Below are 15,382 nucleotides of genomic sequence, written 5' to 3'. Positions count from 1 at the left end.
CCCCCTCATGCTCCTAGAAGTAGAAGGGGTCGCTCCTAGAACAGGAGAGGGTTCATCTCGCTGGAACAACTCCTCTCCCAGGGAGCCCGTCGGTCGTAAATGAGACGTTTATAAACAGGAAGGAGGGTGGGGTCCGAGGTCTGGGGAAAGGAGTATACACATGGGGGACAGGGGTCTGCATTTTTGAGGCTGTTCTAACGTCACGACCTCAGACCCGATCCACTGCTCGCACACGTGCTATCCTGAGCCACCGGGCGCGTGGTAGCGCGTGGGTGCCCTTGCGTGTGCGTGCGTGCCCGTGTGTGCGTGCGTGCCCGTGTGTGCGTGCGTGCCAGTGTGTGCGTGCGTGCCTGTGTGTGCACACTCTGCCCGTCACTTCGGGATCCTGCCAGAGTCTTGCGTCCCGTCCCCTCTCCAGACTGCACCAATCCCATCCCCACCCTGAACCTTAGGGTTCCATCCCCACTATGAGACTCTGGACCCGGGTTTGTATTCTTTGGCTCTGTAGATACCTGTTGACTGACTACTCGGTGCTAAGCACTCTTCTGACGGACGGGACCTTGGTGGGGGGGGGGGGGTAGATCCACGAGTGAACCAAACACACGAATCTGCCTTCTCTCCTCTGCAGGTCACGTTCTAGGATCAAATACTGCATGTTTCGGAATTGTTCTCTACACTGATCAATGGTCTCTCCTCAGATCATCCATTTATTCCATCCCTTATTAGAGGGCACTTTTTGGGTACAGGGTTGGTGCCATCTACCTCTGTGGCGTTCTGACGACATCCTACAGAGGGGTTTTCACACAAGTCCGGTCAGCTACTTCATTCCTCGCACCGAATATAAAGCAATGAGGTTTTCAAAGGCAGCGTTTCTCAGAGGTAGGCCGAGTACCCCTTGGAACCTAGAGCGTTCGAACGACTACTGCACAGGGGAGACAGGATTCTCCCTTGAGCTTTTTTGTTTTCTTTCAACCCATCGTATCATGTTCCCCGAAGGCAGGTTTTGGTCTGGTGCTATCGTGTTCAGCCCAGGTTAATCTGCCTTTCCATGAAAGGGGTACAAGGCCTTGGGCTCGGAACCAGCAGTCCCAAACAATATTATCAAGCTAGAATTTAATAACTTTTGTTTTCATTGTATTTATTACTTTCACACAAGGACAAGTAAGACTAGTTTTCCATTTCTGGCAGTAAAACAAATTTGTTCAAGTCAAACACTGAATGGATATAAAGAAAAATGGTTAAAAAAAAAAAAACACACAACAAAACAAAAAACCTTCAGCTGGTGCTCAGATAGGGTAAAACTCCTAAAAGTGAAACACAGCCTGCAAGAATTTAGGAACATGTGGCCCAAAGTACAGCATTAACAGAAGCCAACTTTTCCCGGTTCTGTACCTGTTTGGGCAAAATCGAATCTGAACTCTATTTTAGAACAATAGCATGCCCTGTCTGCCCAAGCTTCACTTCTTGCCAGAGGGAACAGCTCCAACCCCAAATTAAAAACATTATCGGTAATCAGAGACGAAAATCCAGTTATCAGAACCGTGCGGAGTCCAACGATTGCCCCAGTTCCTGGCTTCTTAAAGGATTAGTGCCACTTCTGTATCGGTGCGTGCCTGGCCCAGGGAGGAGAACTAGGTGAGGTTACTTTGAAACTTCAGGACTAAGGACCTCGCGAATACAGAGGGAAACCACCCAAGGAGCATTCGAGAGCGGTTTGAATCAAGTCAAGCGATCTGGGTTTCAAATTCAACAGGGAGAACGCGCCTCTCCCTTCCCTAAGTTCTTAAAGAGGGAGCCAGCACAGACCCGACACGGGCGCGTTATCCTCCATCCTGTGGGCCCTGCACCGGGAGAGCCGTCGAAAGAGAGCGAGTGAGCCCGCCCCTCTCCCGAATCCTGCCTGCAATCAGTGTTCCTATCCTACCCAACGTGAAATGAAGAGGGTTGGGCCAAGGCAGATAGACACCTTGGCTCATGTTTTAATTTTGCGTGTTCCTCTCAAAGACCGTCAGCATTCAGTCTGCTCGGAGAAATTAAGTATCTCCTTAAGAGGTGCTGACTCTTACGACGGAACCCAGCTATTTGATCAGCCACAAATGAACGCCACACGCTAAGAAAAGGCCCATCTTGCAATAAAACTGTGACCCAGTATCTCCAGCTGGATTTGCCACAAGGCCTTTAAGATACTGGATTTTCATAAAATCAGGACTTTTCCAGGCAGTTTGTCAAGGGCTGCCTTTTCCAGGGAGATGCGTACCTTCCTCTAGCACGGGCCCTTTGCAGACCGGGAAGGGGGCTGGCACAGGGTGACTGGAAACCCAGTTACTCAGCCAGCTACAGTGCCTGGGAGTCACTGGGTCAGTCCTCCGGTTTAAGGGCTTCAGGATCCACTATTTCCTTCCCGTGAAGGGCGGCCCTTCAGTGCCCATAGCTTCTTACGGCGATTTGCAGTTATTACAGGAAATAATAGGAGAGGCAGGGAGGAGTCCTGCAGAAATGGGGGGACGATCCATTCCTCTGATGAGGAGCCAAGGTTCTAAAGTGACCAGTGGGTGAGGATCAGGCCTCCGGGGCAGGTTCTGGTGATTCTGCACTGGGGCCTCTGGGCAGCAAGGGAACAATAGAAAGCTAACAGGCACTTTGGGGTCCTACCATAGAAAAGGGAACACGACGTGAGAGGTCTGTGGCCACAGAGACACCTTTGACTAGAGCTGGCCTCTCTTCTCTTCTTGCATTCACAGAGTTCTCCGGAGCCACTTCCTCTGTGCCCAGCGTTGACCGTGAACTCAGGGAGGGGAGTATCCACACAGACAAGGTCCCTGTTCTGTACTTTTTGCCTTCACATTTCCAAGTACCTTAACCGGCCTAAACGACTCTCTTATCTGCGCTTCATTTCCTTTCCCTCCTTCTGCTAATTGTCCACACAACTAACACAGCGAACACACCCACCTAGGATAAATAACCCAGTGACGCGTGAGTCCTGGACCTCAGAAACCTCGTATCCTGGAAGGAGGAAAACCCGGGTCGTCAAATCAAATTCCTACAGCGTGCAACAGCGTAAATGGAAATAATTAAATGTCGGCGGGACACAAAACCTTTCGTACGGGGGCTAACATTCGACTTGAGTTTGGATGTAGACGAGGGGAACGGCGAGCTGTAGCGGAATACGCAGCCGCCTGTGCTCACGGGCCACGCTGCTGAGCTGAGTAACCCCCCCCCCCCCACCTCCGCACAGAGCCGGGTCCAGGGGCGCAGGGTCCCCTGGCTTCAGGGCGCTCGCGGAGTCAGCGGTACCGCGATTTCAACGTGCACCTGCAACTCTAAGCCTCTTGGCTCTTAGTCTCCCACGGAGCAGAACCTGCATTTGCCCATGACTGTATCCACATTATGGAAAATTCTCCAACGGATAACTCTTAAGTCTTCTCTAGCTGCTTCGACTGTAGACTCAGCAAAAGCTTCTAAGGAATTTCTCATTTCTACCCTGACTACCTACAGTGTGTAGCAAAAGCTAGTGACTTCCAGTCCTGTCCACCACGGTCGCCGTGCGACTACTGGTAACGCAGCGAGCACGGAATCTCTTTGCAGTGACTAACTCTGACTTTGTCGCGGAGTCTGCCCGGGCTCTTCCACGGACAGGTGACTCGGGCACTTTGGAGGTAGGGTGTGGCCACCTATTTTCCGGTGGTTCTTAAAGGTTGGCTGGGCATTGAAGATGCCTGTGGGGTTACTTTCTTCCTTTTAAGTAAGAGTCTATATGTGTTCCAACCTATACAGAACTTCTCTCTCCCAGTGTCACGGAGTTCAGGCACCAAATCAGAATGCTTGTCCCTGTGCCGTTTTTCTAGACAAATTCTCACATAAAATCTAGGCGATCTGAATTTGCGGTACAATTTTGCTGGTGTTCCAGTAATACAACAGTGATCTTTAAATACACCAGCCAGTTCGGCAGAAAAATGACTCTCCACTCACTTGGGCCCCTTCCTGCCAGGGATGGTGTGACGGGAGGGGCCACAAGCTGGGAGGGCCAGGCCTGGTTTACTGTTCCTTCCGCTCTCCCTCTTGAAATTCTTGTTTTGGGACAAGGGGCCCTACATTCCATTCTGAGCCAGTTCTGTTTACAGCCACAGGCTTCTGGGTAGCGCACGGAGGGCTACTTTTGCGTGGTTTGCCTATAGGCTGGGTGCAAAAGGTGGTCGAAAGGGCTGCTTTGAAAACAAGTGGCCCACAGATCTTTGGTGCGAGCTGCTGGTGGGGGGAGGCCGGGGCCGGAAGGCTCGCCTGGAAAGGAAGAGAGGCCGGGAAGGCTTGCTGAAGCCTTGGGGCAGGGGTGAGGAGCAGAGGCCACAGGCCGGCCTCGCACACACAAAACTCCAATCCTGCCTGAACCTGGGCTGGGCTCCCTCTCCCTGTCTTTCCTCTCCAAGCCACCACCTATTTTTGGCTCCCCAGTACAGTGCCGGGACGTAGGCCATGGTAAGGAAAGAGATAAGAGCTAAGGGAAGGCTGGGATTCTCCGGAAGGAAGGGCTCAGAGGGACACATCCAGCCTTGACAGAAAGGAGATGAGCAATCGATCCTTGCCCCGCTATGGCCGCTACAGAGCCCAGGAGGTGCTTGGGCTGTGGATGCACCCCGCAAATCTGTTTACCGGCTACAGGAAATAATGCTGAAAAATGACAATTTCACATGAAAATGCCCATGCATTTCAGTAATTCTGTACAGCAGTGTGCTCCAAGCTCTCTTGTCAAGCCCTCTTGTTTTCTCACTGCCATCCACCAATGACAACGACCCCCTTTTTGAAGCTGGAAGGTAATTCTTCCTCAACCCAGAATAAGGCGGCACGGACTTTTTACTGGAAATATATACCTTCTTTTCTAATATAATTAAAGACGCAGGAGTCCTTTCCAGAAGTTTACTCTAAAATTGTGTTACATGACTCATTATCTGGCCTCTTCTGCCTGGACGGTGGTTTTGGTTGTAGCTTAGTCCCTCCCCGGCCCTCAAAAACTCTAAAAATATGAATAGACGTTTGTCACTTACGTTTCCCTTTCCCTCCTACTCCCAATGATTAAAAAAGTCCACTCTGCGAGTTACCATAGCTCAGTGTGAGCTACGGATAGCTGTTCAATATTTCCATCACCTCTCCTTTACAAACGGACTCCTTGATGCATGTGCTTTAACAGATTATCGTGTGCAATCCTTACAACTCATTTTACAAAATAGAAATTATTAGTCCCGTTTTCCAGTTGATGAGCTGGAGGCTTTTAGAGCTGACACTTTTTGTCCAAGGGCACAGAACTCTGTCTAGTGCCTCCGGCTCTGCCTGGGCTGGTTAAGCGCTCCCACGAGGGTGGAGCCTGCTTATTGGGGTCTGACTCGTGGCCTTGCCATTTCCTGGCTGGATGACCTTGAGGAAGTCACATTACTTCTCTATTTCCCAGATTCTGTATCTATAGTTACAATGATCCCTATTTTATAGGGTTAAGGAAAGCATTTAAAACAGTACTGGCATGTAGTGAATAGCATGTAATAAATATCCTTACTGCTGGCCCTCCAATATGCTCACAATGCTGTGGTCCATCCCGCTGTACGTCGATGAAGCCATGGGTTTCTAAACAACTTCAGCAAACTCCGAGAACCAAAACCACTAGGGCCATTCCTGCCCTCCAGAGGACAACCTCACAATTAATCAGGCCATGAATGACAGAGGCAGACAGAAGACATTTGCAGAGACAGTAGAGATGCACGAGGACCAAATGCAACATGTAATCCTTAACCGGGTCCAGACCAGAAGCATTTTCTTTTTTTTAATTTTGCTGCAAAAGACATTTATGGGTGAAACTGGTAAGATTTGAATGTCTGGACAGAGATAGCAGTACTATATGAATTTCCTGGTTTCTGATCGTTGTTCTGTGGTGACAGAAGATAAAACGCAATGGTATGGGAATTCCATGGGAATTATATATGTACCTTACGGTCAAATATATAGAGAATGATATTAATACCCACACATGTGCACAAAGCGAGAGAGCGAGCGAGCAAGAAGAGGGGACAACTGGTAAATCGTGACACAGTAAAACATTAACATTTGGGGAACGTGGGTAAAGGGTGAGGGTGCTGAATCTAGGCTTTGGAAGAGCTGAGCTTCATTCTAGCCACCATGTCCTCGTGCTCTTAGGCAACTATGTGAAACTCTGAGCCCATTTCGTCGTCTAAAATTATGGACAATAAAATGGGGCGCCTGGGTGGCGCAGTCGGTTAAGCGTCCGACTTCAGCCAGGTCACGATCTCGCGGGTCCGTGAGTTCGAGCCCCGCGTCGGGCTCTGGGCTGATGGCTCAGAGCCTGGAGCCTGTTTCCGATTCTGTGTCTCCCTCTCTCTCTGCCCCTCCCCCGTTCATGCTCTGTCTCTCTCTGTCCCAAAAATAAATAAACGTTGAAAAAAAAAATAAAATTATGGACAATAAAATCTGCCTTATTGGGACGAATGTATCCGTAAGTTTATAGGTGGATTTACAAGGATAGAGCCCAATGAGCAAATCACAAATTTACACGGAGCAGCGCAGGCCGGGCTCTTCTAGAAGTCAGAGAAAAGCTAAGCCCCCCCCCCCCCTCCGGGGGTGGGGAGAGCAGCTCAGCTGGAATATCAGGGGAGAACACTCAGATGAACTTGGCACTTGACATTAGAAATTCATTTCTGCCAATTCCCCACAGAAGAAAGGTTTTTGGACAGAGAACATATCCTATTCTTAATTTTGTTTTGTTTTGTTTTTTTTTTTTACATGAGAAAAGAAAATGTAAATACAACGAGGCATTCTTGAGATTAATGATTTTCAATCTGCCTCTACATCAGAATCACCCTTTGGAGCTTTAAAAGATAAATACGTGCTTGGGCCCTACCCCAGGAGAACCTGATTCATCGGGTCTTGGGGAGGTCCTGAACATTCACATTTTCAAATGGCTCCACAGATATTTCTGATGTTCACTGGGGCTGCAGACGATCTGCCCCAGACAGAGTCACTGAGAGTCGGCGCCCCAGAAATCAGGGCTGGAACGAAGCCCATCGGATGTTGTCGTAAGCGATCCGAAGGAAAGAATGCAACCTATCAGTTACCTCGGCTTTTGCTGGTATTCGCGGTACCCTGGGGGCCCCCGACCGGAGCCGCACGCCAAGCAGACGGGTAATTGGCCTCACACAATGAAATGGGGTGTGTGGGCAAAATGGAGGCAGTGAACTTGAACAGGGTCGTCTGGGTATTCACAGGAAAGAAATCAAGGCAGGCTCCCAGAGTGAGTTCTATAAACGACCCACAGTGACTCGGGAAGGGATGGCGGGATGTGTTCTGTTGTTTCCCCAAGGACTTGGGCCTATGGGGCAAGTGCTGTCTAGGATACCGTCACCGCAGGCTGACCTCATAAAGGATACTGGAAACGAAACCCAAAGAATCATGGTGCCTTTAAGCGACGAAGACGACGACACGGGGTGTTTGTTTCCTGGGAAGTTCTTGTTCTCCATGTAGTACACATACATACACGCTATACTGCGTACTTCATGCACACTGCAGTTAGAAAAGCTCCGAGACGAAAATAATGGAATTAGAAAATAGCGACTAAAATTACTTAGAAGATGGGACCTTGCTTTTATAAAGACATATAAGAAAAGTAAAAAAAAAAAAAAAAAAAAAAAAAAAACAAACAAAAAAAATCCCCTCTCAGATCAGATACAAGCTGCCAGGATGTCTAATCAGAATTTATTAGACAACAAGGGGAGTAGGAGTGGACTTTTTCGCTTAAATCTGGAAAGGAACGTTGAGAGCAAACGTTGAGGTCATTTAAGGTGTAAGGAAAAAGTGACTTCCTTATATCCAAAGGTTTGAAAGTTTGAAATGTCCAGGGATTATATTTTGAAAAAATCTTTGAAGGGCAAGCTGGAGATGTTCAAGAGATAGTTTTCACCTCTGAGAGTACATGTTATGAAAGGCAATTGCCATATTTTTCCATAGGCCATTCTTTTAAAAAAAAAATTTTTTTTTAAATGTTTATTCATTTTTGAGAGACAGAGAGAGAGCACAAGCAGGGGAGGGGCAGAGAGAGAGGGAGACACAGAACCCAAAGCAGGCTCCAGGCTCCGAGCTGTCAGCACAGAGCCTGACGCGGGGCTCAAACTCACTGACCATGAGATCACGACCTGAGCTGAAGTCGGACGCTTAACCGACCGAGCCACCCAGGCGCCCCCCCATAGGCCATTCTTGACTGTTACCAGCAAAAAAGTTATCCTGGGCTCAATACATTCGTGTGAAATTTTAAGCTTCTTATGATGTACTTGAAGAGTCTGGTGCACAGTTGCCGGTAAAGTGAGTTGGGACGATGGGCCGAGCCGAGGTGGCCAGTGGTCCCGGTGGGGAGACACGAGGAGGAGGAGGAGGGGGTGGGGGGAGACGAGTCACCAGCAAATGCTAGGAAGACAGGGAGGCTCCCAGCCGTCCTGGGCTCCATCCACCGCCACTGTCGCGCAGCGTCCCCGAGTACCACTTGCTCCCCAGCGAAAACCTCAGTCGGCTCCCTACTTCCCACCGTATGACACCAAGTCTAAGTGCTGGCTTGGCTTTCATAAAGCCCGACGATGCAGCCACTAAGACCAGCAAGCTTTTTGTTCCAGTCGCTCTTCCTTTCCTGCCACTCAAAAGCAGAGAAAGGACTTCGCCACTTGAAATATCCTTTCTTTTACACCCATAGCTCCTGCAGGGCAAGGGATGCCCCTCTTCCCTCTTCCTACACTTCCCACCTGGGCACATGCAGTAGAGGTCATAAACGCTCGTGGAGTCAGTGCCGCAGCATGTGTTTTCCGGTCTCTTCTTCACACCCTTATCACCCGCTCTTTATCCAAGCTGACGATAGGCTAAAAAGAGGCTTCTCACATAATCTCCATCATTGCCCCCGCCAGTCATGCTGAGGTAACGGTAACAAAAGCTGACATTCATGAACAGAATGGAAAGGGCCCTGTTCCTACGCCGGCAAAAGGCCCGTTTGCAGTGAACAATTCAGGGCAGTAAAGAACTGGAGAGGATCTCGGGAGGGAAAGGAGTGAGTGGCTATATTCCTATTAAAAAAGGCAAGTGAATAGGACTTCCAGAAAGAGACAAGTATGACAGAGACATGCTTCAATGCTGTTTCTATCAAGACTTCATCTTATTTTTTTTTTTTCAACGTTTATTCATTTTTGGGACAGAGAGAGACAGAGCATGAACGGGGGAGGGGCAGAGAGAGAGGGAGACACAGAATCGGAAACAGGCTCCAGGCTCTGAGCCATCAGCCCAGAGCCCGACGCGGGGCTCGAACTCACGGACCGCGAGATCGTGACCTGAGCTGAAGTCGGACGCTCAACCGACTGCGCCACCCAGGTGCCCCTTAACTTATTTTTAAACAAGAGTATCCCTGGCCCATAAATACTCGAGTTCTTTGAGTTTTGCAGATAGCTTAAAACAGTGAATTATCTAAAGCTTTATCAGTTTAAAGATTTCACTTAGAATAGCTTGATTTTTAGTTTACAGCCTTATTCTGAATTTTGCCTTAGCCCCGTTAGAAGTCTAGATAATTTATGTTTCATATTCTCTTAAAGTACTCGGAACAGTAATGTTAAAGGCTAAACCAGAACTCAACCAATTAAAATAACGGCCTCTACTACCCGCAGACTCCTCTGGTGCGGTTTTAATGATTAATGTAGACACACTCAAGAAGTATGGCTTCTGTCTTTGGAAACTTTACAGGCGAGAAAGATGGTGTTGTTTCAAGATAATAACCATAATGACAGAAATAACGCCGCTGAAAATAATGTGGTAGAGATTGCCAGTGCATACTTCATGCCCGTTCTTTTAAGAGAGTTTTGATTTCGTTGGGAGAAGCCAAGTGCAAAGCCTTCATGACCCACGGGTGGAGGGGAGGCCCGTGACTGATTTCAGACCAGTGTCACGTAAGCGAAAGTTGTCGGGTAGGGCTTTTCCAGGAAAGCTCCTTAAAAGCAGGCACACTCAGCTGGTAGTATCTTTTTGCCCTTTAGCCTTCAGTTCTTTCTGCCGGGGCCGAGCACACGAGGCCACGGCAGAGCGGCCACCTTGGACCTCAGAGGCAATCACGAGGGAAGGGCCAAGATTACCGCAGTGATCTCAGGCCTGAGTTCTTGAGCTGCTGAACCAGAGCCTGTCATGGCCCTACCTCTTCACTTCTTGTGAAAGGTAAGAAAACCTCTCCCGATAAGAGAACTTCTCCTTTGTGCTATTGTTGGCATTTCTGTTCCCAGCAGCCGAATTCTTAGCAGATACAAGGAACAGTAACGACCGCGACAACGACGGTTACCGACAGCGAGAGCGCTGTTCTAAACGCTTTGCAATCATTATCGCTTTTAATAGTCGCGATTCTCCCCTACCTACGATAGTTATCTGCGGAGGACAGTTCTTGAACCGTTCTTGGGTTCTTGAACCTTAAGCCCGAGCTGAAGTCCGGGCCCCACAGCTAGCCAAGAAGCAGAGTTCGGGTTGGAGTCGCGCCAGCTCACTTTAACCACACGTGCTGTGCCTTCTGCCGCCCGCTAAGAAGCGCAGTCAGTCCACCAAGGGGCTCAGCTGAGGTTCTGGGCCCACGCTAGCTGTTTTCCAGTGCTCTTCTCCTTGACGCTAAACACGCACTGCCAATTAAGCATCTCCAATAAAGATTCCTAAAGCATACAAACCTAATGTTTATCAAACAAACAAAGAGTGAAGTCTGATCCAGTAATTGCGAAAAGAAAATCTTCCCTACGGGAGGACTCGGATCCACCTGTCCCATTCTTGCCCCAGTCCTTGTACTTGGTCGGCCAAAGTATTGTAGCTGGACCTCACCCTCGGTCTGGAAGGGTCTGGCAGGAGACCTCTCTTCGCTGATTTACTCAATCCTTATCCTTTTAGATGAAATCATCACCAAGGGAGCTAATCAGCGGCAGCTTCATCAGTGTTTTCTGCGGCACAGATACCACACCCGCCCCCTGGGACCCCTGACTCCCTAACACGGGTGGAAATGATCTGCCTTCGCTGGGACACACTTGGGTTGATTTGGAAAACAAAAACAAAAACAAAAACAAAACAAATCACTCTGAAGCTGCTGATGAGTTTTCAGAGGCTTTACCAAGGATGGAATGACCTTTCTGATCAAAACTGCACTTTCAATCAATCGCAACAGTAAACTGGAGGGAAATTTCGAAATACTGGCTAGGATAGTTAGGTCCACTGCCAAATAATTGAATAGTTTGGAAAATCAGAATCCCAGAAATGAAGCCCTGAGAAAATTCCACGTCCTCCCCTCAGTGACATTACTTTCTCCTTGTTATGTGCTCTCCATTTCTTAAAGACGAAAACCAGGAGAAAACGCCGATGTTTGACACTTTCTGTCGCCGAGCTCCACCTTAGACGTGTGAAACCACACGTGCATGTGACAGATCCAACCAGAAGGAGGCGGCACCAGTTACCTACGGATTCTGGTCTCCCTCTCCCTCTAACCTCCTCTCTATCCTGCCACTGGCATTTTCTTCCATCCCTCCCGATTCAGAAAACAGGACGCAGGCCCTTCACAACCCGGTCCAAGTCAACTGTTCCGAGTTCTAGCAAAACGCCTCAGTCCACTGATACCTGGTCAGACTAACCAGCTAACTTGAGCGGTCTGAGCTTCGTAGGTTAAAGATTCACCGAAGGACATAAAACACCAAAAAGAAGATCACTTCTTACACCAAAGGCAGAAAGATCAGCTCTCTGTCGCTTGGGACTCTCTTTCTTTTGAAAAGTTTTAAAACATCTTATAGCACAAAAGGGAAAATGCTTTGCTATTTTGGGCCGCTTCTTTCACTCTTGTAAATGACATCTGTAATGTCAACATTCAGCGAGCGCTATTCGGAATTTGGCACTTTTAATTCGTGTGAAAATGCCAATTCCACTGAGTAAAGAAGATATTAAAGTTATACTCAACGTAAAGTGCAAATATTTCATCAAAGTGGGTTCAAGATAAAAGTGTTAATTACATGTAAAAATTAAATACCACCTTATGAATCACTTGCCTTGGCATCATGGAAAATTTTTCAGCCTTCTCCAACAAGAGTGTCAGATCTTGGGAACAGTAATTCATAAATGGCCTGATTCCACAATGAGTCAGAGTGACTAAAATACTCTGGATACATGTTTCACTTACTTATATTGTTAGGTCAAAACCACAGTTTACTTAATTAGCTGTGTTGGTAACATTTTTTGAAAGAGCTCCGTTTACCACTTTGTACCCTCTCAGTGTGCCCCCGTGTTGTTGACACAAGAGACTGCGTAGACAGGATTAGTGGGGGTACTGTGGGTACCCTAAGTCTTCACAACCCACAAAAGGAAGCTCAATGAAATAGGCAGTCACCGTGGTGCGATTAAAATGGAGCTTCTTCTCTTGAACAAATGGTCTGGGCACCAAGGCAAGACCTTACTTAATCTTTGACCCTGGGAATTCTCAAATAATCTCTTTCAGTGAACAGGGACATTATCTTGAAACCTGAAATTATGAGAGATTAGGAGAATGGAGCTTTTTTTTTTTAATGCTTGCTTGCTTGCTTGCTTGCTTGCTTATTTATTTATTTATTTATTTATTTATTTATTTATTTATTTATTTATTTATTTATTTTAAACGTTTATTTATTTTTGAGACAGAGAAAGACAGAGCATGAACAGGGGAGGGGCAGAGAGGAAGACACAGAATCGGAAACAGGCTCCAGGCCCTGAGCTGTCAGCCCAGAGCCCGATGCGGGGCTCGAACTCACAGACTGTGAGATCATGACCTGAGCCAAAGTCAGACGCTTAACCGACTGAGCCACCCAGGCGCCCCAATGCTTATTTATTTTTAAAGAGAGGGCAAGAAAGCGCGTGGGGAAGGGGCAGAGAGAGGGGGAGAGAGAGGACCCTAAGCAGGCTCTGGGCTGTCGGCAGATGTGGGGTTCAAATTCACAAACCGTGAGATCATGATGTGAGCTGAAATCAAGAGTCAGATGTTTAATCAGCTGAGCCACCCAGGCGCCCCAAGAATGGAGCTTAATTAACAAAACCAAGCCATAAAAATCTAGAGTTTTAACATAACCTCTTTTACTTCCTTTGAAAATTGGAGTCCTTCAGATTATAGAAACTTAATCTCTGGTTTAAACTTTAGCGCTAAATATGAGCCAAAGGCTTAAGGACCCTGAAGCTAAGATTAAATAAGCACTTTTTCAAATTAGCCTTGATGGTTGTTACATTCATAAAATATTGGAAGAAGAGCTAGTAATCCATGTCGTTTTATCCTTTTAACTCATCGATGTTTCTCTTATTTGTGGTTTTTTTTTTATTGTTTTTTTTTTTAACGTTTATTTATTTTTGAGACAGAGAGAGACAGAGCATGAACGGGGGAGGGTCAGAGAGAGGGAGACACAGAATCTGAAACAGGTTTCAGGCTCTGAGCGGTCAGCACAGAGCCCGACGCGGGGCTCGAACTCACAGACCGCGAGATCATGACCTGAGCCAAAGTCGGTCGGCTTAACCGACTGAGCCACCCAGGCGCCCCTCTTATTTGTGGTTTAAAGTTAGCAGTGGAGGGGATCTTCTGAGGTCTTTAGTGACATCTGGGACTTTACCATGTTTCGACTTTTGAAATTGATACTCAAAATAATAAATAAAAAATATTGATCTCTACCCACACAGTTACTGCCTATTATTTTGGTCTAGGTATATCGATTTAAATGTGAAGCAACGTTTCTAAGTTGGGGCAAGGTGAATCTAATCTTTGAAAATGTGAGGGCAGAAAAAATGCCCTAGAGGCCCGCATGACAGTTCCTGCATGGCTAAAATATCATCTATGTAAATGAGGAAAACTAATAGGTATTCACCCGAGTGGAATGTAAAATTAGCCATAAAATCTCTGGCTGTGAAATGCTTATCATTTCATTAGCTATTGTTCCCAAAGGACTAGTGAAAATCCCTCTATGTCACTTTGAAATGAAAAAAAAAAAAAAAAAAAAAACCCCAAAAAACTTTGATTTCCTTTTTACTTCTAAATCTGCTGCTTATATCTTTCTTTTAAAAACCGTATCCTCCTTTGGATGACCGTGGGAAGGCACGGGCTAAAAATGAAAATTTCTTAACCTAAGGTTTCATTTAAAATATTGTTGGCCTGGCATTGCAATGTTAGTATCAACGCCCAGTGATATTTTACGGGATAGCCATTAAGTAATGAAACTTATTTCCATAATCTATCACTGGTTCCCTTTACTGTGCTGTTAAAATACCACTAGGGTTTTAGTGCTGAGACGTTTCAGGAACTTATCATTCAGATGTGGTACACAGAGAAGTTTGGTTTATAAAGAAAACCTTTGTTTTCATTTCATTCCTAATCAGTAGATATGCTTCATTAGGCCCCACTTGACTCACAGAATTCTTGGTGGCGCTTCTAAGATTAAATCACAGCAAAGAATTATTGGCATAAAGGTGGTTCTGCTGAAAGCGGCCGGGTTCTAGAGGACCTGCCTCACTACCGGGAAAATGCCATCCAAATCCATCTTGTGAATTGTGAATCCATCGTTTCTTGTGAAAAGTATATTCGTCATTTCTACTGTGCTTGTTACAGCTGTCGGCAGCCAGATGGCACTTTTTGTTATTTTTTTTTTATTATTTTTTTTTCAACGTTTATTTATTTTTGGGACAGAGAGAGACACAGCATGAACGGGGGAGGGGCAGAGAGAGAGGGAGACACAGAATCGGAAACAGGCTCCAGGCTCTGAGCCGTCAGCCCAGAGCCCGACGCGGGGCTCGAACTCCCGGACCACGAGATCGTGACCTGGCTGAAGTCGGACGCTCAACCGACTGCGCCACCCAGGCGCCCCTGGCACTTTTTGTTATAACTGAGATACTGGATGAGGAACTCCTCACTCCTTCCACAGAGGTTCCACTGGCAACCACTGATATTTTTTTTACTGTCTCCGTGGTTTTTGCCTTTTCCAAAAGGCAAATATCTATGAAGAGATAATCCACATCATATTTTGTGGGTATCAACAATCTACAAGCTGATTCTAAAGTGTACACGGAGAAGCCAAAAGAAGACCCAGAATAGCCAACATAATATCGAAGGAATAAGAACAAAGTTGGAGGACTAATACTACCTGACTTCAAGGTCTACCACGAAGCTCCATCAACCAAGACAGTATAGATAAACGAAAAAATATATAAGCCGAGACACAGGCCTACATAAACACAGCCAAGTGTTCTTTGACAAGGAAGCAGAGGCAGCACAATGGAGCAAAGACAGTCTTTTCGACAAATAGTGCTGGAACTGAACATCCACATGCAAACAAATAATAATAATAAA

At 46.9% G+C, this 15,382-nt stretch overlaps 1 protein-coding gene and 1 long non-coding RNA gene across 2 annotated transcripts in view; one reads left to right on the top strand and one right to left on the bottom strand.

Annotated features, from left to right (window-relative positions):
* The window catches only part of NME7 (NME/NM23 family member 7), a 261,819-nt gene that overhangs the window by 1,244 nt on the left and 245,193 nt on the right, over nucleotides 1-15,382 (bottom strand). The window lies entirely within an intron of this gene.
* Nucleotides 10,134-12,072, top strand: LOC123585156. The gene is made up of 2 exons (XR_006705949.1): nucleotides 10,134-10,230; nucleotides 11,378-12,072. It is a non-coding gene; the product is annotated as an uncharacterized LOC123585156 (long non-coding RNA).

The sequence above is a fragment of the Leopardus geoffroyi genome, chromosome C3 (genome assembly GCF_018350155.1).
Source record: "Leopardus geoffroyi isolate Oge1 chromosome C3, O.geoffroyi_Oge1_pat1.0, whole genome shotgun sequence".
In the NCBI taxonomy this organism is placed as follows: domain Eukaryota; kingdom Metazoa; phylum Chordata; class Mammalia; order Carnivora; family Felidae; genus Leopardus; species Leopardus geoffroyi.
This window is presented reverse-complemented; position numbering and strand designations above follow the sequence as displayed.